At 44.8% G+C, this 27,195-nt stretch overlaps 1 protein-coding gene and 1 long non-coding RNA gene across 10 annotated transcripts in view; one reads left to right on the forward strand and one right to left on the reverse strand.

The window, feature by feature from the left end:
• The window catches only part of PHF21A (PHD finger protein 21A), a 138,545-nt gene extending 111,859 nt beyond the window's left edge, over window positions 1–26,686 (reverse strand). For 4 of the 9 annotated variants that reach the window (XM_013192844.3, XM_013192884.3, XM_013192880.3 and 1 more), the window contains exon 1: window positions 25,579–25,738. The gene's annotated coding sequence lies outside the window, so the exon portion shown is untranslated. Of the gene's footprint in view, window positions 1–18,526; window positions 20,106–25,408; window positions 25,434–25,578; window positions 25,740–26,179 lie in introns of those variants that run through there. The other 5 variants (XM_066997838.1, XM_013192860.3, XM_048065328.2 and 2 more) reach the window with 5 other exon arrangements.
• Window positions 19,322–21,320, forward strand: LOC136790919 (uncharacterized). Its single transcript, XR_010831787.1, has 2 exons — window positions 19,322–19,454; window positions 20,099–21,320. It is a non-coding gene; the product is annotated as an uncharacterized lncRNA (long non-coding RNA).
• Window positions 26,687–27,195: the final 509 nt, after the last annotated feature.

A 27,195-nucleotide genomic window follows, 5' to 3' on the forward strand; every position in this document is an offset into this window, starting at 1 on the left:
CATCCTAAAGCCACTTACGCTTGAAAGGGAAAAAAGTTAGCATATTTTAATTCACGAAGGATTAAGCATTTAATCCACCTTTAAAAACAAAATACTCATCCTCCCACTTTCTCACACATCTACCTTCGGCCCTGTTAGAGGAAAAGGCTAAGATGCCACCATTTAAAAAAAAAATCTTTTTTTTTTATTTCCTTTCATATGATAAACAAGGCATTCACAGTAACTTTTATTAAAAAGTAAACCAGAAAGTTATAGAAAGTCTGCCTGACCTGTGACTGTTGGCAAGCCTGGCAGAAGTTCCTTCTTACTGAGTACCGAGGACTCCATATATTTCCCATATAACCCTTTCTAACATTCATAAAATTATCACCACTACAATTCTGGGTTTTGTGCCCAGAACCCCATAAGGGGATATTTTACAGCATTGTTGTATTCAACAGCTATTGTACTGCAGACAGAGAAAAACTAACAAGCACATCAAGCCTCACTCTGCTCAGTGAATTACCATTCACCAGTTTTAGATAAACACAAAGCCACCTATGCAGCATGGCTAAATTACTGCTCACGTGAAAGGTAGGATGACCTGAACTTGCACACTGGTAAGCTTTGTTGTGCTGTTTATCCCTACAAACACCATAAGGAAACCCTGGTCCTAATGAAGACTAAGTTTATGCTTTATTAGCAGTGCAAGAGCAAAGTTTTCATATTTGAAGCTGGTAGATGGGAGTTGTTTTTTTTTTTTTCCAAAAATTAAAAGATTTACATGGTGCTAAGATACACATCAGTGGAAGGTTGAGTGTGGTGACGGTTCAACAATTTTTTTGCTGCATTCTGCAATGTTCCATAAAGTTGGTAGAAAAAGGTTTGTTTTAAAATTCATCAATTAAACTGCTTTTACACTTAAACAAGTTAACAGATTTTCCTGAAGTCTTAGAACTGTTCTTATATTTATTTATTTTCCTAACAGCTACCAAGTATACATACACCTGGGGGGAAAAAGATGGAAGGTAAACAGAAAACAGACGGAGTTGTCCTCCTAGCTGTACAAGCCCATTGTTTTGTTTCAGCATTCAAAAACAATTCAAAAGGGAAGTTGTTCAGAGTCTTTGTTTGCCTGGGTTTTGTTTTGTTTTTAAATTACATGCCTAGAAAAGTCATTTCATTAACATCTACTGTTCTTACGGTGTGTTATAAATTTCTGATTCCTGTGGTTGAGAAGTTTCTGCCTTCCTTTTATACTTCAGCAACAGAGGACTATTTTGGGAAAAGGAGATGTGGGAGAAGGAGTTGCAAAGCAAAGAGAACACTATTTTCTAGAAAGAACGGTGTTTGAAACGGGTTAAAGAAATAGGAAATCCTAGTGATTGCTTTAAAAACAGAAGGCGGAAAGAAAAAAATTAAAACTCTACTCCAGTATTTAAAGTATTATTTTATTTTTTCCAATTCCATTAAGAGTGGAGGGATCTCCAACTTCATGTTTTATTCATTTAAGTATGAGGAAAAATTTCAGACTGAGTGCCCAACTTTTTCCTTTTCTAGCAACCCACTGCATCTTAGAGAGAGCTGGCTTGTGGGAATGACACATTAGTGAGGCAGAAGTGTCTTAAGAGTTTCGGGAAGAGGTCCAGAGCACAGAAGGAGATGATCCAGGTAGTGCTGCAGGACTGCGGACAGGAAATGCAAAGCTGGAGGCATCCTCGACTGCTGCTGCAAGTGCTATAGCACTTCTGAGGGGACAGCTTCGTGGATGTGCAGACCCACTGCCTGTACAAACTAGTCTTTGCATTTTATCTATTTATCAGATCCTCGGAGGAAAAAAAATAAAACGTCAGAAAAATATCCCATGTTTCAACCACAAAACAGCGGCATTCAAGGACAACTACGGCCTTCCATTTCCACATCTGAAAAGAAGTGTTATTAACTCAATCTGCCAGCAGGGGGAAATGCCAAACAAGTGAAAAAAGTTGAAAGCAGAATAATAAATATGAAGAATAAAAAACAAAAGCAAAATAATCCTCTCCCCAAACTATCCCCTTCACCCATCACACACACCCTCAGCAGATAAGGGAGGGAAAAGTTCTGCCCGGCCATCCAGCCTTTGGAGAAGAAACAGTGAAAGTGCCTGTTCAAAACAAGCACTGAAGAACAGTACTAGCAAGCAAAAACAAACTTTCAGTTTCAGTGTTCGCCCTGAGCGACTGCAAATCAACTGAAGTTTTCTTAAATCTAGCATTATGATGAAGAGTGAAGTTTTGGGATTACACAACTTAAAGAACCAAGGTGAAAGAAAATGAAGTTTTAAAGGACTATCCAACATGAATGTTGGAATTAATTTATTTAAAGTGAATACACATTTTATAGAAAAATCCTTCTGCTTTAGAGAATACTTACTACATTTATATGGAATCCCAAGAGTCTGGGCTTTTTTTTTTTTTTCTCCTGAAGAGATTTCAGAACAGCAGGGGTCCCATTAGACACCCTGTTTTTCTTCTACCTTATAAATATTATCTGTACACCATTTCCATGGTTACAAAGTATAGTGAAACTACTTAAAGGGGATATCTGTTAAGGGAATAAATGTATATTAAACATATTTTGCCAAACAGCAACTTGCACGCAACAGACAGGAAACAGACACAATTACACGCGGCATTTTAAAATTAAGAAACAGCAAACTGAAATGGAAAAGTGCGTTGAACAAAGAAGTTTAACATGCATTTACAGCGAAGGAAAAAGAGACAAGCCCTGCTATCACAAGGATTTTTAGTTTAAAGCATCACAGGGTAAGAATCATAAGGAGCAACAGGAAGATTTTCAGCGGCAGATTTATGGAGATTAGGTACACGAGCTTCTACTGATGTTACCTTCCCACAAACATCAGACATAAGCTAGGTACACAAGTAATAAGAAGCAGACATTCAAAATTCAGATGCATTGTGATTAGTGATTATACGGCAGGGCACCTCACAGCAACAGATTATCTCTTATACTTCCATATTTATAGAACTGTTTCAGAATCAGATACTGCACTTTCAGTAAAGCTCCTCTCAGCATGCCCCTGCAGCCTGCCAACTGATTCTTCGAGTATTAAACCTCTTGATGTACTGTTAGTCTAAGTAAATCCTGATTCAGCTTAGAGTTTATAGGCCTTCCTTCAGTTTCTCCTCCACTTTGGGTGAAGCTATCCTACAGCTGACCACCCCCACGCACAGCTAACCTGGCCTAGTCCCCCTCAGTTTTGCTCTGCTCCGGGGGCATCACGCTCCGGAGGAAGCAAAATGAGTCACAGAGGGGCCTGGGGAGCACCAGCACATGCTGAAGCAGCAGCACTGGGATGGGGGCAGAAGTGAGATCGCCTTCCTTCCTTCAGCAGTCACGAGTCCCACAGCACGTATACTGAGTAAGAGACTGCGCTTTGCTGCTTTTCCTTTTATTTTAGACTACAGCAGTCCTCGAGGAGTCATCTTTCACTTTCCCCACCTCGTCAGAAGTTTGGCTGGCAAGTTACGTTTGAGATGATCCTGTCACGGAGACATGTCCTCACTTTGAGCCTGGATGACCTACGGGAGGACTGGGGAAAGAGAGGCACCTGAGCTCTCCAGGCAGCTGAATCGCACACATTCTGCTTGTTAGTTCATACAGAATAAGAATTGCCCTCATTTTCTGCTTAGTATCATTAGAGCACAGAAGATAACAATTCTTTAGTTGTTTATTGTATTTCCTAGTAAAGATTGTGTAAAAGGTCAAGGAGAAAAATCATTTTAGACATACTTTACATGCAACCTGTAAAATTTTTTGCTGTGGGTCAACTTTCATGTCAATGTACTGGAACAAGTGAGTGTCCAGACCTGCTGTCTGGCACAGTTCTTGCAATAAGCTGACCTCTTCAATTTAATTCTTCATGTCAGTACATGCATTAAAAATAAACCATTTCATATTATATATATAGTACAGCTGCATAAACTTGAAATTTAGCTGCTAATGTACATTCTCATGCTCTATATTTAATGATACTGTAAAGTACTTAAAAGAATACAAGAGCTCATTTTATCTTTTGCAGATCTTTTGTTTTAACAGGAAGCTAGACAGCTCAAAATGAGAAGCTATACGTAAAGTCTTACCTTTATGCTACAGATCACTCTGGCTCTAATATGTCACAGGCTTCTGAGTAATTGTCAGAAGACAATATAAAAATGATTTGTTAGCGAATAGATAGATGTTCGCATGACAAAAGTATCAAAAAAGCAATTGTTTGTTCCTTGTTCTAAAAATCTGAAGACAGATCAAGATAAAAAAAGGTAACGCTCTCACCTTCTAGAACTGATTTTTATTTTTTAATAAAGAATATTGCAAATCTAATTTCACACAGTTCATGCTATGAATCAGACTTCTGTTGATACCGTTGGGTGCTCTGAACCCTGTAAAAGGCAGCTAGGACTCCCTGCTGTTACCAGAAAGTTTTATTTTCTCTACTCTTGAATAAATACAACACCTGTTCTAAGCACACCCTGCTAATATTTACTAAAAACATTCTCATTCTACATTTGAATTTGACACACTTTCTAACTCAGGGCCTTGTTTTATTTCACCAGCCATTATTTCATATGCTATCATTTTGATATTCCAGATCACAAAGATCCACTTAAAAAAAAGACTACCTTAAGACACTCCAACAATAAATGCAGCATGTGCTGTGTACAGATTAAATAAGGAAAATAAAAAGCATTTAGGTTATTATAAGTTCCCAGGTTTGTGTACTGATAAGTTATTATAGAGCACTTAAAAGACATCAACTTTTAGAAAACAAGGAACAGTATGTTTTACAAGTCTAAATAAGACAACAGTAAACAGAAGCAGGCAAAACACACTCGTTTCCAACTCCGGCCTGAACAGAATACTGAAAGCTCCTTTCTCTCCCCCTCCATCCCAAAATAAAAGCGCGAGTGAGAAGGGATTTTATTACATTCTTAGAACTGTTAGGAGCAAAGTCACATCCAGCCACTTGCGTTTAGCATGCAGGCTGTACACACTGCTGAGCACGTCACGGGGAGAAAACATGCTCGCTGAGCTCCCTCCCTGCCTTCCCGAGGCCTCCAACGCAACTGTCACTAGGCCTAAATCAGGTAGGCTCCGCGGTCGGCGCTGCTGCAGATGAGCCCGAGTCCACCCCTTCTCCCCATCTCCCTACCGGATCGTTCCAGCACCAGCTTTTTGTGCTCTGCTTCCTTTAGCTACGGTATCTGTAATAAAAATTAAAAATAAATACATAGAAAAAAAAAAGGAATGGCAATTTACTGCACAAGGTTTGGCCCTGTTTTTTCCTCTTTACTACAGCAGCTATCCTGCAGCTTCCGAGGCATCGATGGCTGCTGTTTGATCTCTGAATGCAACAGGACTTCGTCTGCCAGGCTGCATTACTGTTTTCGTAGCATCCCTCTGAGGGGGGGGTGGAATCCCCTCTCCTAGCTTCCTTCCTGCTGGGCTCTGAACATCCAGATTTCCCCACTCTCTGAAGACATACAACGCAGGCCCAGCACTGGTTCAACATCCACATATTGCTCTCTCCTCCAACACCAATTCCTTACTCTCCTGTTTATTTTCCTACAAAGCTATTAAAGGAAAAGTGCAATTAAGTGGTGGCCCAAGTACCTCAAGTGTTCTCTTATAGAGAACTCTATTTCTCCGTCAGGTTAATCCCATTCTGACAACTACTTTAGCCTTTTACTTTCTCTAATTCATCATTTTTCCTCTTTTAGGATTCCTAATCTATCTTTAGCTTCGCAAAACTCAAGTTGAGGGGGAAAGTTTTGTCTCTATATTGTGTGAACTTTTTCATCCAGGCAAGATGGAACAACATGGAAATAAAGACATTTTCCTAATAGCTTTACCCTGAACATTTTGGGCAAAGTACTTGATTCAACAGAGTCTCGTGAGACTCGCACAAAACTACTGGGGAAAAACAGCAGCATAAGCTGAGGTATAAATAAAGTCTCAAAATTCATCTTTGCCAGGCCAAACAAAACCAGGTAACATTCTGTAGGTCAGACAGACGTGGGCAAACTGCATTAAAAGAAAATGATCAAGATAAATCAAATCAATACCTAAAGAACACTAAGACACAAAATGGTTTCACTGCACTTTTTTCTTTTCTCAAAAAGAAACAAAAACACAGACAAAAAGCACACACAAAAACCTAGAACCACACAGTTTGTTCCTTCCAGAGAACAGTCCACAGAAAAAAAAAAGAAAACAGCAAAAAAATCAAAGATTTCCCAGACATTCCGAGTACATACAACTTTTCAAATAATTACATATTGAACACAATGGTGATTTACTAGCTCATTGCAAGGGAAACCCTGACACACTTGATACATAAAACATTTATAACAGAGTCCTGAGGAGCTCACAATTAGACAACAAGCAACACAAAACAGACAGCAAACTGAGAACAAGTTCACGTACGCACCTTGGGGAAACCTGTTCTCTCTTCCCCCTTAGAGACATGTCTTCTGATCTCCACATGTGAGCAGCTGTTTCCCACCCCCAGTGTGCACAAATACCTGAACTACATTACAAGGTTTACTTCTGTCCCCAGTCTTCCAAGAAACGCCTGCCCTAGAAGGAAGGGAAGCAGGAAGGCATCACTCTCCACACCCTTTTCAGCCCCTTCTGCTGCAAGAAAACATACGTCCTTGTACCAAGCAGGAGGTATTAAAGTTCCCAAAACAAACATGGCATTTTTAAGAATTCTAAAACAAGAGGCAATTAATGTCTCGGAAGTCGCTCCTAGTGAATAATAGTCCCTATTGTCATTTTAACCTGTGCTAAATGGCGTATTTTCAAATCATCTATTGGAGAAACATTAAGAATTTCAATTATTTCAGCCCCTTCTATTTTCTCAAGTTGCATTAACAAGCACATAATATCTTGCGTTGGCTCTGTGAGGGAAGTGGCTTGTATATCATCCTTTCATACGCACTATGGGCTCCAGCCTTGGAAGAAGCCAGAATGTTAAGTACCACCTTTTTTTTTTTCTTCTTCTCCCCTTAAAGAGCCTAGGATTTTTTTTTTTAGTGAGCAGACAAAAGGACCGTCGATCAGCAGTACCATGTGCGGCTGGTTTCTGAACTGGTTCATTAGAACAGCCTCTGTCGAGACGCTCAGAACACTTCATCTTCCAAACACACAGGTGATAATAATACCTGGGTTATAACACTGCAAGGAGTCGTTCCTGGTTTTGTATGTTTCTAGAAACGCCTGAATAAAGTTCACTATCACACCAAATAACCATTTGTCGAGGCAGAGACAGAGAGCCAAGCAAGCGTCAGCTGCTTACATTACACGTGCTACAAAACAAAAAACATTATTCAGACTTCCTATTCATGAACATCTAAAATCATCAGTTCAACTTTCTCAAAACATGCATTGAAGTTCTTACACAAGTAGCTAAGAGAACAGTAATTTTTATGAATTAAACTTTTTGCAGTTGTTAGCTTCCTGCTGCAGTCACACAGCACATACGCTACAGACTGTTCAAATTCCACAACAGATTAATGCTAACCTACCAAAATTTTTTTTCCACAACTTGCCAAGCATTGCAAGTATGCACCCACACAAGAGCACAAACTGCTATGAGCCTCTGAATATAATAGCGTAAAATTATCATTCAAATTACCAAACGCACAAATAGCAAGGCAGTTGAAAGGGGGTCGATTCACCCAACAATAAGCTAAACCACCTAGATACCTAAACATTTGCACAGTGCTGTAAGACATCTATTTCAGCTTCGCTCAGCGTGTACACAGAATGCAGTTCTCCTACAGCAGGTGAAGTGTTACAGTGCGGAGGTCGCATCTGCACGTTCATGCACGAAGCATTAGTTTAGCCTGAAGGGCAAGAAGAAGTCTTGTGGACAGAAGTGCCTGTCGCAGCCCTTCTTCCTACTCCTCAGATATGGAAAGAACAGAGGTATTACTCTGTCAGTACAATTATTTTGTTCCCAGCCCATTCTTGCAGCAGTAAGGGAAAGGTGAATTCACATGTAGAAACAAAAAATCAAAAGTTACCTTCTAGCAATATTTCTTCTCTGAAAAGTCTCTATTCCCACTTTCATAAAAATTTGACCAGTTAATATAAAAAATCACACCCTAAATCAAACTGAAGTGTTCTAGTTAAACAAGGGTTAAATCTATGTGAGTTAGCACCTACCCTTCACCTGACAACCTGCTTTAAACCCAACGATAATATCCCTAACCAAGAGCAATGCTGGGCAATAGAGAAGTTTTGGCTATATGAGCAGAGTTTCAGATAAAAACTATGGAAGTCCTACTTTGATGACAAAAAGAGAAATAAGCAGTGGATTCCTGATGGTTATTCAGAAAATAAACTTATGACTGATCATAACAAAAACATGACAGACTTAGTTAAAAAGACAAGGCAGCATCTTCCACAAAGAGGAAAAGTGAAAGAGAGAGGCAAGGATGCCACTACCCACCAGAAGTGATGTAATTCACAAGCTAAGCTTACAAAGCAGTGACCATCAAACTATCATGCAAAAAAAAAAAAATCCCAACTCTGAAGAATACTCTTTTAAGCCTTTATTGGAGGATACAGCAGATTGCAATCTTAATGGTACAAAGCTCTTGGACATCCAACCTCGAAGCAAGAGAAAAGGGGCACTGGAATACAGACACCTGCAGTAGGGAAAGGTTCACACATCACGTTGCATCAAGAAGAGAAAGGTGAACTTATTTGTGCGCCTCACACCACCCTAGAGCAAAAGCCTCGATAGCACCTTCCCCTCCTTAAGAATATATTAAAAGACTGAAAACAAAGAAAATGCTGAACAGTCATAGAGCGGGAAAGTTATCATAACAAGGACCAGGGCTAAGCCTGTGCACGTTTATGACTGACCTGGCAGAAGAGGAGGTTACAGACGTTACCGCTATTTCCATTACTGCAGATACTTAGAACGAAAGCAAACCTCAAAGAGTTACACGGGATATGATACTACCAAATGACTGCTTTGTCATTTTATCGTCCCCACGTTGACAAAAGCAAAGTAACAGGAAAAAATAACCCTAGCTATAAATACACAACGAGGAGTCTCAACTAGGCATTACTACTCGGGAGAAAGATCTTGAGATTGTTGCAAGCAAACAGTTCACCCCCCAGCAGCAAGAAGCCAGAGGAAGATGTCAGGAAGAGAACAAAACTGAACAGGGAGCATTCTGCTGTGATGCACGCTGCACGTAGCTCTGTCCACTCCACCTCCAAAAGGGAGAGCTCCAAAGTGTATGGAGAGGAATGACAACTAGAGAGCTCGTGTAAAACAAGCGAAACTAGTTTTCTCACATCGACCCACCCTGCGCACAGAAAATAGAGTAAAACGGCAGGGAGCTCGCTGCTGTGGGGCACTGGAAGCAACAAATATAACCGAGTTCAAAAAGGCACCAAGTTCCCCTATAATTAGTTTGAAGTTGCTATTCACAGGCAGCAGCCCCAACGCAGCTTCCATCTCAGGCAGCGGCTAAGCAAGTGTCTGTCAGAAACTTACTCTGTTAATATTTCAGCAGCTGACAGGCTTCACCCATTTCCTACGCTGTTCAGTCAGCTGCTGCTGCTGGCCACTGATAAAGGCAAGATGCTGGCTTAGATGGACGTTTGGTCCTTTCATTTTGGTTCCTTCATTTAATCACATCGAGCAACCATACCGGCACACGTCTCGGGTTGTTTCGGAGCTCGGTTCTTTCAGTAAATAAGCCAGGCTGTAATTCACACATGTAACATTGAAAGCAGAAATTGCAACTTCTGAAGCAGAAACCAAACTGTTCTACGCCTGTTGTATTATACAAAGCATCACTAAAAGACAAAAAATTAAAAATATCAAGGATGTGACTGCTTGCTTTTTTACATAACCCATTTTACTGATACATCTCCTGTCAGCCCCACACTAACCAGGATGTCAGCCCAAGGAGACTCAGGCAGTTGTCTCTTAACCGAGGAAGCCCCAGAAAGCTGGAAAGCAGAGCTAAACATCAGCTGTGGATGTTCGCTGGAAAAACTGCCAAGACCCATTTAAGACTGGCAACGACTTGGCTTTCCCCCAGCTGACCAGAGGAAAGATCTCCTGAACCAATGGATTCAAAGAGAGCGTGCAGATGAATGCCTGACTCCTCTCCAAGAAAATGAAATCTGCCGAACCACCAGGTCCTGCCTGACCCTGGAGCAGTGCTGGATGCTCTCCTTTCTGACACAGAAGTCTAGCTGAAGTACTCCTGCTGAAGGAAACGCATGACCTCAAGCTGAGGCCCAGGACAAACACTGAACAGAATTATGCTAGAAAGCGCTGCAAATTCTGCTAGAAAGCACTGCCTAAACAATTTGGTGAATGTCTGCTTTCTCATCACTGTCAGCCTCCTCCTCTTCTGACAGATGAGCTTTTGAAGATAGCCAAACTGAGAGCCATGCAGGATAAACAAGCAGGTCTCAATCTGTGAATCCTGACACAGAAGTTTCATTTTCTAGAGCCCAAATTACAAAAGGTCTGGAACACAAAGCAAGTGTCCTGTATATACCACCTTTGAGTATTGCTGTAGGCAGCCAGATGAAGATGGATGTTCCCAATAAGCTTATCATCTTTATCTGGAACAAGCAAGTATCAAGGAAAAAAAAAACGTATAAGAAAAAACAGAAGCTTTGTGATCAGTTTCATGAAGACACAAATATCGCCTCAATACAATTACTGCTCAGCTACACTAGTAAGAAAGCTGACCATGATCCAGTTTACATGAAAAATCTCCTAGGTCACACAAAAAGACAACAAGATAAAAATTTCAAGCTGCTCCACATTCTGTTTCGGTTTCACATAGGGGGCAGTATGATTTTGCTATTTAAATAACCTTCTGCTTGCGGAATTGCTCAGGTTGGGTGTTTTGTTTTGTTTTGACTTTTCGTTCGTTGTTTTCTTTTGGGAGTGAGGGTTGCTGCCTAGGCCAGTAACAGCTTCAGAGCTGGTCCTGCTGTGGGAGGAGGAACCAGCAGCATAGTGCCCTCGTCATCCTAAAGATCATTTGTACAAACTACACAGACAACAACCAGCACTACAAACCAACAATTCAAAGAAACCGACACTCGTATTTGTAGCTGGGAACTTCTGATTTACCAGATGTTTTAACACTTCATATTGTCACAGGCTGAACGTTTCAGGTTGAATTTGTTGGTATCCCCAGGAGAACTGAAGGAAGGTTTAATCATAGCATGTGCTCATACTGAATGTATTCATGTTTCAGTGCTTCTGCTGATTATCCATGAAAGAAAATTTCTCTCTTCTCCATCCCACCAGTAAAAGCCCAGCACAGATGCACGATCTGTCTTCCAGATGCATAACCTGGATGCATAACTTTTCTTCTGAAGTGTCCCATCCCTCACTGCGACCAAATTCCAGTATCAAGAAAGGTATAAAAGTGCTCCCGGCGGTACCAAGCAACCTCTCAAATCTCATTCATAATACAAAACAACAAACACACATCTTCTGGCTCTCCTCCTAAGCCCAAGATTAGGTGATACTACTTCAACAATTACAAAGGAAAATCCAGTTGATTCCAGTAAGTTCCAAAATACAGGCAGTGATTTTGAGGAATCTTCTCTTCTCACACATCAGGCCGTGTGGAGACGGAGGAATAAGTAGACAACTGTATGGATGTCTCCAGATTTATGCCCATTTGCCTGCAATCCCAAGCAATTGGTCCTAGCAGTGATGCAGGCTGACCTTTCCAGTGTGCTCTCCCGTTGCTTTCACATTACTATGATGCTTGCACACAAAGCAGACTGCTTCCTCTGACAACATGGAGAACAAGAATTCAAACTTTTCTCTCCGTAAAAATGCAGTCCCAGCTAACACAATCCCTTTGGATCTCAGGCCTTTAATGCCAAGGCAATATAACAAAATTATTTTAGAAACATTATTTCATTAAGCAATGGTGATGTCAATGGGCCTAACTGCTAACAAACAGAAGAAGTACAGCAATTACTAAAATGTTAGGACAAGCAGATATTCCAGGAAGGTTCAATACACCCTATCTATAACTCAAGAGGTCGGCAAAAGCAAAGAATTTACTTTACAGAATTCACATCACAGAATAATTAACGAGACATGACAGTTACTGAAGTTGCCTTGTATTTGGCCTTGAAGCTGTCTCCACAGTTACAGAGTTGAGATGTCACAACATAAAAACACTTCAGTAAAGAGACTACTAAAGCAGATTACTGCTGAATGCCAACCCAAGGCTTATGCAGAGCTAGTGACTCAAAATATGAACAACTAATGAAACATTAGAAGAGCATATGCCAAAGTTCCTAAGCTCTAGAAATACCCTAAGACACTGGCTGACACCACAAACAGAATGGTTTACCTGAAATTAGGGGTCATACCTGGAGATACTTCAGAAGAAGAGACAGGCGTGTAGAAGATCATGACTCAGTATCCCACTGGAGACCAAGAGCCTAGTGCTGCGGAGGGTCACTGCATCAACCACGTGAAGTTCCAAGCACAGCCCCGCACCTTTAAGCGAGCTATTTACACTAGACACTGAAGCATATAACAAAAAGGAAGCCAAATGCCTCGTGTTTGCTTTGGAATATATTTTCACGAGCAGCACTAGAAGAATTAGTGGAAGCAACACTGGACCCAGTCATCTAGGAGAAACACTGAAACTTGGGTATTGCTGATGCAGCTGATTTTCCACTTGGAAAAGGGGCTTGTCCAAATTAACCGAGTAAGATATCTGTCCCTGAACACTACTCACTCAGGAAAACTGGAGAATTCTGCTCACATAAGCTGTATACAGACCAGTTTTAACAAGTGGCTAAGACTTCAGCACTGATGAAACTGGTTATTTTTGCTGTGCATTGGACTGTTTCATGCAACTAGCTACGTTAAGTCCTTTGTACCAGACTCATAAGACATGATACGGAAACATGGCGATATTATGCACCAGAGATATTGGAAGCATTCATCCACTGATCAGAGACAACGCGCATTGCAGAGATGTTTCAATCTGGTAAATGTAAGTGCTAACCTTAACTCTGACCCTCTGGGTGCATTAAGAATATGCACCCATGTAACGGCATCTGTAGAAACATAATCATGCTTGCAAGGTAATATGCAATTTCATGTACTAATTGTACTAGAACGCAAGAGAGCCAGAAAGGCGGACAAAAAAAAATTCAAGAGCAACAACCACCACCACCATCTTTCCTCTGTATTTTTTCAGGCTCTGTAGAACTTAACTCTGGACTCTTTCTGTACATCAGTGCTTACCTATGTAACTCCACACCTTCACAGGATTTTAAATTCTCATCTATTAATCATCACCTCCCCTATGCATCAAAAGGTCTCCTATCCTTACTCGAAGGCCTACTTTTCCTTCAACCCAAGATAACCTAAAGGAAGATAGATCCCAAACTCCAAAACCAAAAGTACCTTATTTATTTTGGATGACCTGTTTTACAAGAATCTCCGCTCCTTTGGGGCAAACACTATTTATTTGTACATCCCCCATACTTAATCAGTAAATTGTTTTTAGGCTTGTTTTTGTTTATAACGTAAGAACGTTCAGGACTTGAAGAAGCATACTGCTTACTGAATTAAACACAAGAGCATAGGCCTCTTCTAGGTTAAAGTCTTCAATAAACTTACCACAAAGCAGAATAGAGGAATGTATTTCTTCCTCAGTTTCTAGCCAGAGACATGAGAATCGTAACACTCACCAGACTGACCTGTTATCTTTCAAGTGAAGAAGATTCTCAAGTAATAAGAGGCACACCTATACTCAAGTGAATAAACTGTGCTGATTCACAACAGCAGATTGCCTGGGCCAAATTCCATGCAGTATTAACAAATCAACAGGAAGCACTCCAAAATTATTATGCTGATGTGCTCTCATCTTCCTTCCCCTACATTCCAGTCAGCTGGCACTCTCACCGCTCCCTGTAAATATACAGGCACAGGTATCAACTTCAAATTCTGCCTCCTCTTTCCCTTTTATTGTGTTTCTCCCTCCTCACCCCTTAAAAGCCTTCCCCTCACAAGCACACAAACGAGAACGGTAGCATCTGGAGAATGGTATTTGTAGCTGAGGTAGTCACACTCGGTGTGGGAGTACTGATGGTAGTCACTAATCTGAAAGGAAGGATTCAAGTAACCATACACTTACTAGAAGTTCTTTTCTTTCTTCTCAAAACCATGATTATTCAATATAAGTAAAAAGATTTACACGCTAGATCACATCAACATAGCCCTGAATCACCGTGCCAATCTAACACGGAATCACTAAGTATACAATTAGTGTTTAACGGAAGAAAAGCTGAGTGCAAGACTCCTGTACAATGAAAGTAGACTTCTGCTACATGAAAAACAAAGTGTCCAAAACACTGCTTTGCAATTACTCACGCTGACTGCCACGGGTATTTAACTGATTGCTTCCTTAGAACAGGGACACTGAAATGTAGTTGTATTCAGTTTTATAGGTAAATCATAACGTTGATGGAGAGTGAAAGTAGCACGGAGCATGGTGTGATTCCACTTCCTAAACAAACGGATCAGCCGTGTGAAGGAGGCTGCTCCTAGCAGTCAGTCACCCCTTTATTCCCAAGGAGCCAGGACCTATCCCAGGGGTTTCACCCAGGGGAGAAGGCAGTGACACACTGGTAAGGGACACTCCTCTTTCAGGCCCCCTCACATCACGTCGTTCACCTGCTCTCCTGGGTCCTGCTGGTTCCAGGCAGACAAGAGCCCCGCTGTCCAAGGAGACGGGGACGGCCACCACGCAGCGAGAGGGCTTGCCAGAGCAGCAGTCACCCCGAGGGAACACAGCAGCAGCAAGGCTGTAGGATTTTAAGACCGACACTTGCAATGATACGTTTGCGATCACAGCACTACTGTGCTGTCAGCACAGTGACCATCTTTACTGCAACTTCTGTGCAAAGTTACTCTTTAAACAAATTCTGGTCTATAAAAGCTAATGCCCACATTTTTGATGGTCCTATGGCTGTGCTAGAAAAGGTGTTTAAACGCATGTGTCTCCGCACACACGCAGAAACTCTCACCTGCTCCTTTCACTACACCATCCTTACATGCTCCTCCTCCTGCTGTTCCAAGGACAGCTTTCTGTTTGTTAAATCCCACTGGGGAAAATCCCAGCTTCTGTCTATTTAGACTCCTGTCATTACACACCAGAAGGGGGGAAAAAAGCCATGAGGACCACAAAGTTTATTGCATGATGTCAAGCCCCTTCTAACACAACTTCAGACCCCAAGAAGACCACGCCAGCCTTACAGTCTACTGGATTACCACAGATTACAACACAGAAAGCAACACAGAAAACCAAACCTAACCATAACACAAGGGAGGTTTCATAGCCGAAGGCTTAAAATGTATCCCATGTGCAAAATGAAGGGAAAACGTTCCATGGACAGTATTTAATCACCTTTCCCATATTATGCAAGAATTCCAGAGGAAGCCACAAGAGTTTGATACACCTTAGAGAAAATAGAGAGATGCCTCGTATGTAACACTTTCTACACACAACAAGCAGCGATTGAACAGATGCTTGTTCCCTTCCTTACTAAATTTTTTCAACAGCTTTAGAGTAAGTCAGCTTATGTGAACATGGTTGCAATCATCCATTGTATCACAATTTTATCTGGCATACAAAAAACAGTAGTCTTGGACAAAAACAACAGCAGGCAGAGAAGGACAAATTAAGTTAGAAAAGGGAAACGAGGAAGAAGGTCCCAGGTTCTGAGGAATACCCGTTTGTCTCACACCAGGGAGGCACAAATCTGAGATCAATCTTCTCACTCATGCAATTTTGTGGCAACGGCTGCACAAACCAACAAGCCAGGTACTTGTATTAACACCGTCACAGACCTATGCTGAACTAATCAACTGAGGACATGGTGTTATTCCAGTCAGGAACAACCCAGAGCATGCATTTAAGAGCAACAGGCCAACGACATCACATTTTGACTGTCTGCAAAAGCTGCAGCTCATCATCACAGGAAAGGATGTTTGATTAAATTAAACACTGCATGATCTATTAGAGTTCTGCATCAACAGCCAGGCATCCAAGTATCATTCTTGCAAGAAGTCAGGTAGGAGAACGCGCTGTGAGCTTTAAGCCCAGAAAAAATTGCCATACAGGGATGGGAACTGACAAGAGTTATGTGAAGGGAGGAGATTTCCTTGTTTACTTAAGAGCACGAAATTCACAGGGAAATAGAGCTGGTGAAATATACCAAAACGCAGGCAGGCGATGGAAACAGACCGATTCTGAAACAAGTCTCAGGGTGACAAATCCACTGATTTCAGCAGGATTTTCTGAGAACACAGAATACGAGGTATAGTGGGATTCATCTTCGGAAGAGGGGAGAATTGCAGGTGGCTTGAGGACAGATACCTAGTGTTCAGAAACAGTGCAAGCCTTCCCAGTCCTCCCAAGTTATTCCTGGCCAGAACACGTTCTGAAAGGGAAGCAAAGGGCAACACAGGTAGCCACTTCCTTGCCGGGTCACTGACGAGCATCCTTAACACAGCAAGTTCATACTACACACAAAGAGAGATTTACACGATAAAGATGCTTATCAGAGACAGTTACTGCAAACTAAGCAGCAGCAAAAGAGTAAGATATCTGAGGCCCCAGTCAGATCTGAACCAACAAAAAGCTTCATTATAAGGACAGGCAATTGTAGCCCTTTTACAAAGCTATGAGAAAGCTTTGTTAGGTTTTTTATTATTATATTACTATTATTTTTAAAATCCATCACACATCAGGTTATGCAAATTTCAGTCTGAACATCTCATTCAGAGCAGTTTTGTCCTACTGGCAAGAAAGGAGAGAAAGACAATTCCTCGGACACGTCAAGGACTAATTTCTGACTCTCATGTCAAATTTTGTTGTGTTAGCAAATTAAATAAAAGCCCTGAATAAATACATTTCATGTTCTTACAAAGCTTTACAGGAGCTCGATATTACCCGATTTTTAAAGGAACAGCAAAGACCCCGGGAGGCAAAATAACTGGTATGAGATCCAAGGCGCAGCAACAATGTCAGAAACAGAATCCAGATTCTTCAAGCCTTGTCAAGTGCTTCAGCCCTTTAAAACTACCTTTTTTGGGGGGGAAAAGAATGAAGTCACGGTACTCCTGATTCAACAGCAGCCTTCCCATCAGCTTCAGCAGGGTCAGGATTTCCTCCCAGATCAGGACACGTTTGCTCTTAGGAGATAAGAGATACTTTTAGAAGAGCTTTTTCTTTACAGCTATGCATCGAATCCTTTTGTACATCCCTATTACCCACATTCCTTATCTCCAATACCCTGCTACAGCAGTGTTACAAGGGGCACCGTCACAGGCTCTCTACGGAGGGTAAAACGTCCTTGAAGGACAAGATACATCGCTGTTCCGCTATGCACGGATTTATCTCGGTTTCTTCTCCTGCCGGTTGTGTGGGCCCAATTGGTCAACGAACGGGAATTTCATCCTGGCACCGCAACAATGACAATTTTTCTAATCACGTCAATATACCAAGAGTAACTATTTAGCTAACCGTGTGTACCCTCAGCAATTTGCTCCCCATGGGCTGCGTAGGGGCTGGGAACCCTTAAAGCAAACTACATCACTACTAACAAGCACTATTAACAGTTACAGAACGCGCAAGGTTTTAGATGAGGCTCTGTACAGATTTACTTTTTTGTATCTGTTTTAAACAGAAGCGTCAGCAATGTACAGGGTGTACAAGGCATCAGTGCTGACAAAATACATTCCCTGCCTCAAAAAAAAGTTATTACCACCTAAATATCTGTTGTATTTATAATCTGTACACAGGTGAAGGCGAGAGAGCAACTTTTTGTCAATGTTTTTCTTTTTAAAAAAAACACAACTATGAAGTAAATACACACCCTAAATTTATATTGAGGAGAATTCTGTGACAGTTTCTAAAAGTAGGGTTTTGTCACACAGACCTAGATATAAGCTAATTCTGGTGAATACACAGACGCTACTTTCCAATATTAGAAGTCTGGAGGTCCTGATCTTACTACTGCTAATACACACACTGATTTTAGGCATTCACATACTCCCTCTGGCTTCTGCAAGGCTGAAAGTAAAACACAAGTTTTTGCAAGACTGGAGCTCTGATTAATCTCTTCAAAAACACCAAAAAAGGTTCACTTCATATTACTTGGCACTTAACTCTAAGCCTTTTTTTTATTATTATTATTATTTCACACAAACTCAAGAACAAATACATTGACTGGAATCAAGAGTTCAAGTTAAATGTTTGCTTACTTAAAAATTAAGACAACTGCAGTATCCAAGACTTGGCACACGAGACTACGGCGAATATTAAACTCATTACTGGCCTGACATTTGCAATCATACTGATGTCCAGTTTAACTTCAGCAAACCCCACTGAACAGAAGCTAACGACCTGTGTGAAACTAAGTTATTCTTACAGATACACACCAGCAAAGAAAAAGAACTTTTGGGAAGCTACTATTCCTCTGTCGCTGATCGAGAAACACTTCACTTCCCTCGACGTGGGCTCCACGCGAGCTCCAGTGTAACGGCAAGGGCTGAGGCACACCAAGGAGAAACGATGCGGCCGCACCGGGCTCCTTGTCCCACCGGCCGCCACCTGAGCGTGGATTCCGTGCCTCCACGGCGACCGCACGATGTCACCAAGCCTGCCACCGCGCCCCCGGCACCGCTTCAGCCGGAGTGATGGCGCGGCCGAGGCGACCTCAGCAGGTAGAGAGATGTTCAAAGCCCCTGTCCCCGTGGCACAAGTCCAGGGCAGCGGCCGGCAGCACTTCACAAGAACGGGGCACCAGTAGTTCCAGCAAGGGAAGCCGCCTCCTGCCACGCATTTCCATCCATAACGTTACCTTGAAAGAGGCAAAATTTCCCAAAGACCGTGCAGGATACTTGCAGTCACAGGCAAAACGAGTGATTAGTGCAATTACTTACACACTCTTTGTACAAAAGCACACGTGCACACAGAGGACTTACTTCATCAACTGCTTTTCCCTGAAGACACTCTGCTGGAAGCTGACTTTGACTCACAAACAAAGGTGCGTGCTGCTGCACAGCGGTAGCGGCCAGCCGCCCGCTAGGAACCGCACGCGGTGCTGACAACACGGCTTGCAGGGCACCACAGCATCCTTCGCCCGTCACCTCCAGCCTCAAACTTCTGCCTGCGGAAACTACAGGTCCCAGGATGCATTAGCTCGGCACTTGCCGGGCAAGCCGCTCCGACAGCAACAGAGCACTGCACGCTGGGGGCCGTAGTTCCCACCAGCCGCGCTCGTACCGAAGATGAGCCCAGATGTAGGCCATATTGCACGCCTCCACGGGCCAGCACGCACGCACCGCGCTCGGAGGCTGCTGCCAGGTAAGCGGGTCGAGAGCTGCTTCTCACAGGCCAAAGGAATTAAGGCAACAACCACGCCAGTACAAACATGCATCAGCTAACCAGTAACTCCCCAACAGCCGTCAGCGGTTTAGCTACTCTCGAGCACGAGGAACGGACTGCAGCTTGTAGCATCTCTAGGCACAGTCAGATTATGTTTTTTCCCCAGGACTGCTACGTTTATTAGCATTAGTGCCTGTTTTCAAAGAGTGCTCTTCAGAATATCAATAGGAAAAGTATGTTTGGTGAGGGGCACGTTGTCCCTGCCCAGAATTTAGTCAGCTGGAAAGCAATTGCTCCCTTCCTCCATTTCTACAACATACTGAAGCACGAGCTTGCCTCTCTTCCAAAAACAAGCAGAGCTTAGCTGAAAATTAAATAGCTGTATCTCAGCGTAGGCCTCAGAGAAGAATACGCTGTACTTCAGCAAAGGGAAGGGCAGCTCCCCCTACCAGTCTGTTCTAAGAAGGCTTTAATCGAGGAAGGAAACAACCAGTGATCAAAATGAACAAGTCTTCCTTGTTGTTGTTTTCCTCCTTTTCCTCCCGAGCCCTGGATTTTTATTATCGTTAAAAACCAATGATATGCACAGCTAATTCCATCCAGCCCCTCGCACGTTTCACTAGGCTTTGTAGAACAGCACAGCTTTGGCAGCATTTTCCGGCTAGCAAGCAGGAACGCAGCTCCCGCAAACACCCGCGGAGGAAAAAGGACGGAGGCTGCAAACCCGGAGAACGGCAGCGTCCCGTCGTGCCGGGAGGACGAGCAGGGACGCCCCGGCCACCTGAAAGACGTCCTCGCGCGTTTCCCTGCGCAGGCAAAAGGCCTCAGAAGCATCTAAAGGTTTTGTCAATACAGCAATACTGTCCATAGGCCAAAGACAGCTGTTGCCATAGTTACTATCAGCCAGCTTATCAGAAAATAATTATTGCAATTACTCAGAAGTTTTGTTAAAACAATTTGAAGCTTCAATAGGATAGCACTCGATCTCCCCAATTAACTGTTTGCGACCACGCTGCCTTCGGGATACGCACGGTTAACGACGCCTGGATCGGCAGGGCTGGAGGGGAAGGAATCGATGCTCCCTCTCCCTTTCAAGTACTGACAGCTTGCATTTCGCAGGCAGGAGCACGGAAACCGAACCGAGCCGGAGCTCTCCTGCTATGCATGAGTCCTCCTTTCGCGGGCCTGAAGACAGAGTCCGAGCGCAGGCCATCTTAGAGACACGGGCTCAGATCTCCCCTCATCTGCTTTAACCGCTCGCGTATCTGTACTGCCGTTCAGCAAAATGCACCGGCCACGCTTCCCAAACATCTCTCTAATTAGACATGCAACGGCAGAGTCCCTCATTTTAAGAGGTAAACAACACAATTTCTGCAGCAAGCCAACTTGGTAACACTCCCTTTTGTCCTAGGAGCACGGTACTGCCAGGTGGAAGGGCAGGATCCGGAAAGCACACCTTTTAAGAAAGCAGACATTAAAGTCGCGTGGAAGCAGCGCGACCACGGCCCGCGAGACAGCTCGCGTTCAGCAGAGCCTCGCTCCTTACGTACCGTACGTAAACACATCCCCGCTGGTAACAACAGGCGGCAGGCTGGGGGGCTGCTCGCCTTCTGGTGGGGGCCTGGGGTTTTCCTGCAGCGTATTTCAGGCATAAAATCTCTAGTCAGAGAGCGAGTGTGTGCAGTGACAACGAACGAGACACCTCGGGTAAGAAGGAATGAATGTTCAATAGGTCAAACCACCTCGGCACGCACAGAGCTTTTAAGGCACAGGGTACTTGATAATTCCTATGGAGACATTAAAGACGTAAACAGCAAAGTATAAAATAAATGCTGCAGAGAAACCTATACCAAGTAGCGCGTTCTTTCTTCAAAAGCCTGGGATGATCAAAGTATTAAAACAAAAGGCTCCGTGGCAAAGTTGAGGCTTTGTTAGGGGAGCAGCCATAGCGCTCCTTTCGGCCCAAAGGAAGGGATCTTTCTGAACTTCCTACAGATTTAAAAATTACTCAAAAGGCAGGTGATTCTAATTGTAAAGTCTGATTGTTACGTGAGCGCACCTTTCCTCAGCACTAAATACATTTTTAAAAGCTCTTGATTTTTGTACTTTTTAAAGCCATCCTATATCTACGCTTGCCGCTTTGCTTTCGTGAGGTTTTAACGTAATAAAGGCAAAGTCAAACAAGTTAAAATCATACCTTGCCAATGTTAATAATAAGGAACTTGGTAAGGTGCGGGAGCCATAAATTATTTAGAACTTAGAAACACACGGGGTTTGCGTATTATTTTTCCTCTTTTGAAATGAGACTATATTTGTAATAAAAAAAAAGAAAACACAAAGTTTCCCCCCCAACTGTAAATAAACTTCTTTTTTGCCTGCATAATGCATATCTCCACCATCAGCACAAGCCAGATACCGGCTTTGTGCTGTACTGAACATGAAATATTAATGCTGGATACCTATAAAAACTATCCTTCAGTTCACCCTCTATTTACAGGGTACAGTAGCAAATATCCTACCCCTCACGCCCAGCAGACACCTCAAGCCCCTTCTGTGCGCTGCCCTACCTTTCCAGCATGCGGCACGTTCCTAGATAACCTTTGTGCAGTTAAAATGCATCAGAAACAGGATGTGAGCTGCTTTCTGGCACAGAGTAATTGAACAAGGGCAATTCACGAACATGCAGGAGCCAGGCCTTTGTGGAGCCTCACACTTCTAGCATACAGCCACGCATGCGACTGCACAGTTGTGAGCATAAAGGGTGAAGGGGACAGTAAAGAAATGCTATTAGAAGCTTAATAATAGGTTTTCAGCGCTGCCCCTTCCGCACAAGGAGCCTCTCCTAAAGGGCAGGCTGCCTAGCGGCTCGCATCGCCACGCAACGCCCCTCCAAAAATCAAAGCCCCATCGCTCTGCGAAGGTCTTTCTGGAAGATTTGAAACAATCAAAGCCAAGAAGCAACAAAACCAAAACAAGAGTAAAAAGGCTAAGTCACCAACATATGTTTCTCACGTGACATCCGTCTTGAGTTTCTGGTAGCGCACAAGATGCCCATCCCGCACGGACCAAGACGGCCCTTCAAGGTTCTCACAGACGGGTGTTGAGAGGAAAGAGAAATCTCCCTTATAAACAAGCTCCAACGGTATCAATCCACTTCGCTGAATAAGCTCCTCCATGGCCCTAAGAATAAATATTAGGGAACTGGAAAGCTACAACGCGTTCATGCGCAATTATTATCACCATTATAAACAAGCTGCGCGAGCAACCTAAGGGATAGCCGGGCTCACTATTACAGCTTTCCAACGGCACTCGGAATTTCACAGCTTTCGAAGGAGCCACTACAACACATTTTATTTTCCCAGAAGAAAAAAAGATGCCTAAAAATGTTCTTGGTTGTACAGATCTCGTCCAAGCATTTTTTTAAATTAGAATTTCCCCGGTAAAGTTTAACAGACACACACACACACACAAAACCTCATCTCTCAAAACAGAAGTAAAGTTGGAGCAGGAACTATTTAGGACCAATACTTGAAACACAGCTGAAGCTGAACGGCCTAGAGTAAAGAGATCTTTACAAAACCTAAACTGAAGGCAGAGATCTTACTATCCAGCCACAAAACACACAAGTATTTTTCTCTGAACTACCAAAAATGCAGTTTCCTACTTCTTCCTCCAAGTTCCTTGAAGGGAAGTTTTCTGTTTTCATTCCCTAGAGGAAGAAAAGCAAGCCCCACCACCACCAAATGCCTTCTCCCACCTCACAACAACTCCAGTTCGGGACGCACAAAAAGAGCAAAGACGAAAAGCTTTTGGATAGAAATCTGAACAAGAATAACAGTAATATAATCACAAAGTATTCCCTAACACAACGATCCGAGCTACACACACCACAGCAGCCGCGTTAGTTAACTGGAAACCACTGCAACCCGCGGTGGGCTCCACGCCAAGCTTCTCGCCGCCCGGGTCCCTTCAGCTACAGCCAGGGCACGGCGCAGGTGATGGCCAGCGAGCCCCCGGTGAGCGGGCACCCACCTTCGAGTGCACAACTGGCCCCGTAAGACCTTGAAGTGATATTCTATACGCGCTACTACGCAACACGAAATCAATGGGCAGCGAGGTTACTTAATGCTCCCTCTGTACCAGCGCAAACTTCTGGATGATAATAACTACCAGACGATAATCTGATTTCTCTGCTACAGTAAGGCTGGAAGGTTTAAAAACCACGCAGAAGCACCGTCTATTTTTTTTTTCTTAAATAGAGATTTAAAGGTTCACTTACTAAGCAACAGAATTCCTTATTTAAAAGAAAAATAATAATAATTAAAAAATCCCCCCCTCGAAGGAACAGCTTCATTCAGCTGCCACGAAACATGCCCTGGTACAAATAAAATTCCCAAACCCTGTGGATCTTTTTGCTTAAGTCTGGTGGTTAACCCCTCCAACTAATATGGGTGCTGGTGCATATTTTTCGCTTGTTTCTTTCTTTTAGCTTCCTGTTCTTAGTGGTAATTTAATGTCAGTATTTAGATACAAACTATAAAGTTATGTTACACGCAGCCATTAACAAGCTTAACACGAAAGTTTGGGCATTACATGTTTACATGTGTAGAAGTCATGAATTTTAGACTTCTGTCTCTCCAAGGCTTTGAAAAGCACGTTATTTCCCTCACAGATTAAGCCTGACAACAAGGCGCTCTCCATCAAATTTAAACATCTCCCTGCTCTGCAGCATACCCAGCCTCACCAGCTAGCTCCGGGCAAGCAAGGGAAAGCCAGAGGAAACTGAATGACAAAACTGAAACTACTCAGGTGTCTTCATTGTTACAAGCAAGCACAGTGAGGAAGGGAAAAAAAAAAAAAAAGGTAAACAGACAGCCCAAACCCTTTTTATTTATGATATCCGAGAATCTACAGCTCAGAGGAAAAGAAGCTACGTTTCTGTGTTTGGGTGCGCGGGAGCGCCCGTCCCTTAAGATGACGAGGAGCACCAGCAGGTCTAGTTAAGGAAACTTCAGCAGCCCAGAGGAGCCGGCTCCTCGCGAGCCCTGCCACTGCTGGGCGCGTGCCCCTACCTGGATCTCCCACACTCGGCCCCACAGCGCTCGCCTTCCTCGCACCACGCGCGTTATTACCCCCCGTGGGATCTTTCTACACGCAGCCTCCCCAGTGAACAAAAGTTCATTGTCAAGCTCGGCGCTTGGGCCCAAACAAACATCCAGAGGGTAGGAGGGGGAGAAAGGAGAGGAAGTGCTGCTATCCGCAATGCCAAGGTTCGCGGGCAATCACCGTTACTCACAATTAAAAAGTGGGAACAGGTGTAGCAGATATCATACTTTGATAGCTGAACAAAGAATATTACGGCACGTGACCGAAATGTGATGACATTTGTTCACCAATCGAAAACAAAAGCCACTCTCCAATGGCACTCTTTCCTCCACCCCCAAGAATTAGGAACTTGGAAGTCTCTCCATATTGAAACACATCTGCTCTCAGCCTCATTTTCTGACACTTGAGAAGAAGTTGAATGAGGAGCTCCATGCATTAGCCCAACGCAAATCCACCTAAAAGCCCAGGTGTACAATCCTACCCCAGCACCCACCGAACTGCAGATGCGTTTGGGGAAAAAGCTCGACCGACAACGAAGCTCGGAATAATAAAGGGAAAGAAAGAAAAACAACAACAACACACACACACAAAAAGAAGGAAAACACCACCACTGAAAGGCAAGTGAAGAAAGGAGCATGCACAAGAGGACTGTACCAAATGGCAGAGTCCCACATACAGCCCCGCTCCACCTACACAGACGCAAACGCAGGAGGGAGGGAAAAAAATAAAATTAAAAAAAAAAAAAGTAGACATCTGTAATCCCAGCAGCGGCCGTGCCAGAGCAGAAGTGTGAAATCCCAGAGGCGTCCTTGCACTGAGCTTTGTACCTGTGCAGGAAGGGCAGCCCCAGGGCGAGGGGGGCAGGAGGGACTTGCGAATAACAAGTTGCAGAAGAAACGGAATTTTCCCGGCGCTACTCGGGCCACAAAGACGAATGAAAGGAAGGAGGAGGAAGGGAGGAAGAGAAGGGAAGGGAAAAAAAAAAAAAAAAAAAAACCTGCGGCAGCGGCTTTACTACGAATTATCAATCACCGAGAGCGGCATCATTTCCGAGCCCGTCATAAAACTTCCCCGACAGCATCACGGCGAAGGACCCGGCCGAGAGAAAAAGGGCCTGGAAATCATCATCCCGGCGAACCCCGGAGGGGAGGGGACCAGGCTCCCTCCCTCCCTCCCCCACCCCTCCCTCCCTCCCTCTCCCCTCCCTCCCTCCCCGGTGCAATGTGTCATCTCCTTCCCCTGCTCCTCCCCCCAACCCCAATGTGTCACCTCCTCCTTTCACCCCAAGTGTCACCCTCCTCCTCCTCCTCCTCCTCCTCCTCCACCTCGCCCGCTCCCAAACTTCTGCCGGCGCCCGCCGGGGGAAGGGGAAGGGGGAAGGAGGGGGAGGAGGAGGAGAAGGGGGGGGGGGGGGGACACAAACACACACAGAGGGGGGACACCCGCAGGACAACCCCCCCCCCCCCAAGCCCCGGGGAGGGGCCGCGGCGAAGTTGGTGCTCCTCAGCGCCAAGTTGGCCGGAGAGTGGCGGCGGGGGTCGGGGGGGGCAGGGGAGGAGGAGGAGGAGGAGGAGGAGGAGGAAGGCGGGATACTACACCCTGCTGGCGGCGGCGGTGCTGCTGCGGGCCGGCCGGGGTCCCCCGGGCAGGACCTCCCTGTGGGGGGGCAGAGCTCTTCTTCATAGGGGGGTGCTGGCGAGGCCGCTCCGGCGGGGCTGCCCGCTCCTGGGCGCCCCTCGCTCTCCTCCTCTCACTTTTCTTTAAGCTAAGCGGGGAGTGGAAGATGGTAGGTTGCTCCCTTCTCCTCCTCCTCCTCCTCCTCCTCTTCGCTCGGCTCTCGCCTCTCTGGGGTCCTGTTCCTTCCCCCCCTCGGCGGGGGGCTCCTCCTGCGGCGGGGAGGAGGGGGCGGGCGGGGAGGGAGGCACGGAGCCGGCGGGGCGCCGGAGGAGAGAAACTGTGACACAAAAACAAGCCGGGAAGCTCAACTCTTCTTCAATCCCATTCACCCGGCCCGGCCGCAGCACCGCTCCGCGGGATCCCTCCGCCGCCGGCCTCCCTGCTCCGCTCTGCTCTGCCTGCCTGCCTGCCTGCCTGACTGACTGCCTGCCCGGCGCGCGCTCCCGACGCCCCGCCGGGCGCGCGCACCGGAGCCCTGAGGGAACGGGACGAGGGAAGCGGGGGGGTCCCGGCCCGCCGCCCCCCTGCGGGGACAGCCGGGCGGAGGGGCGGCGGGGACGGGGACGGGGGGGGGGTGGCGGCGAGGGCGGTCTCGGCGGCTCCTCCTGAGGGGGACTACTTGACGCGTCGGTGCGGCGAATTTATTTCCCTTTGCCTAAGGAACGGGCTGTGCTGCGGCCCCCATTGCCTAGGGAAAAAGCCCGGATGTGAAGTGAGTGAAACTAAAGTCGGCCGAAGTAGGGCACCAAACTCTGCCGGGGCGGGCGGCGGGACCGGCACCGCGCCGCCATCGCCGCCGCCTCAGGGGAACCCACGGGGGAGAGTTCGTGAAGGGGGGGGGGCAACCAGCACCCCCCCCCCCCCGTTTTATAACCCCCCCCCCTCACACACACACACACACAGCGCGTCCCCTCCCCCCGGCCGGCCGGCGCGGGTG

Source organism: Anser cygnoides, chromosome 5 (genome assembly GCF_040182565.1).
Source record: "Anser cygnoides isolate HZ-2024a breed goose chromosome 5, Taihu_goose_T2T_genome, whole genome shotgun sequence".
NCBI classification, from domain to species: Eukaryota; Metazoa; Chordata; class Aves; order Anseriformes; family Anatidae; genus Anser; species Anser cygnoides.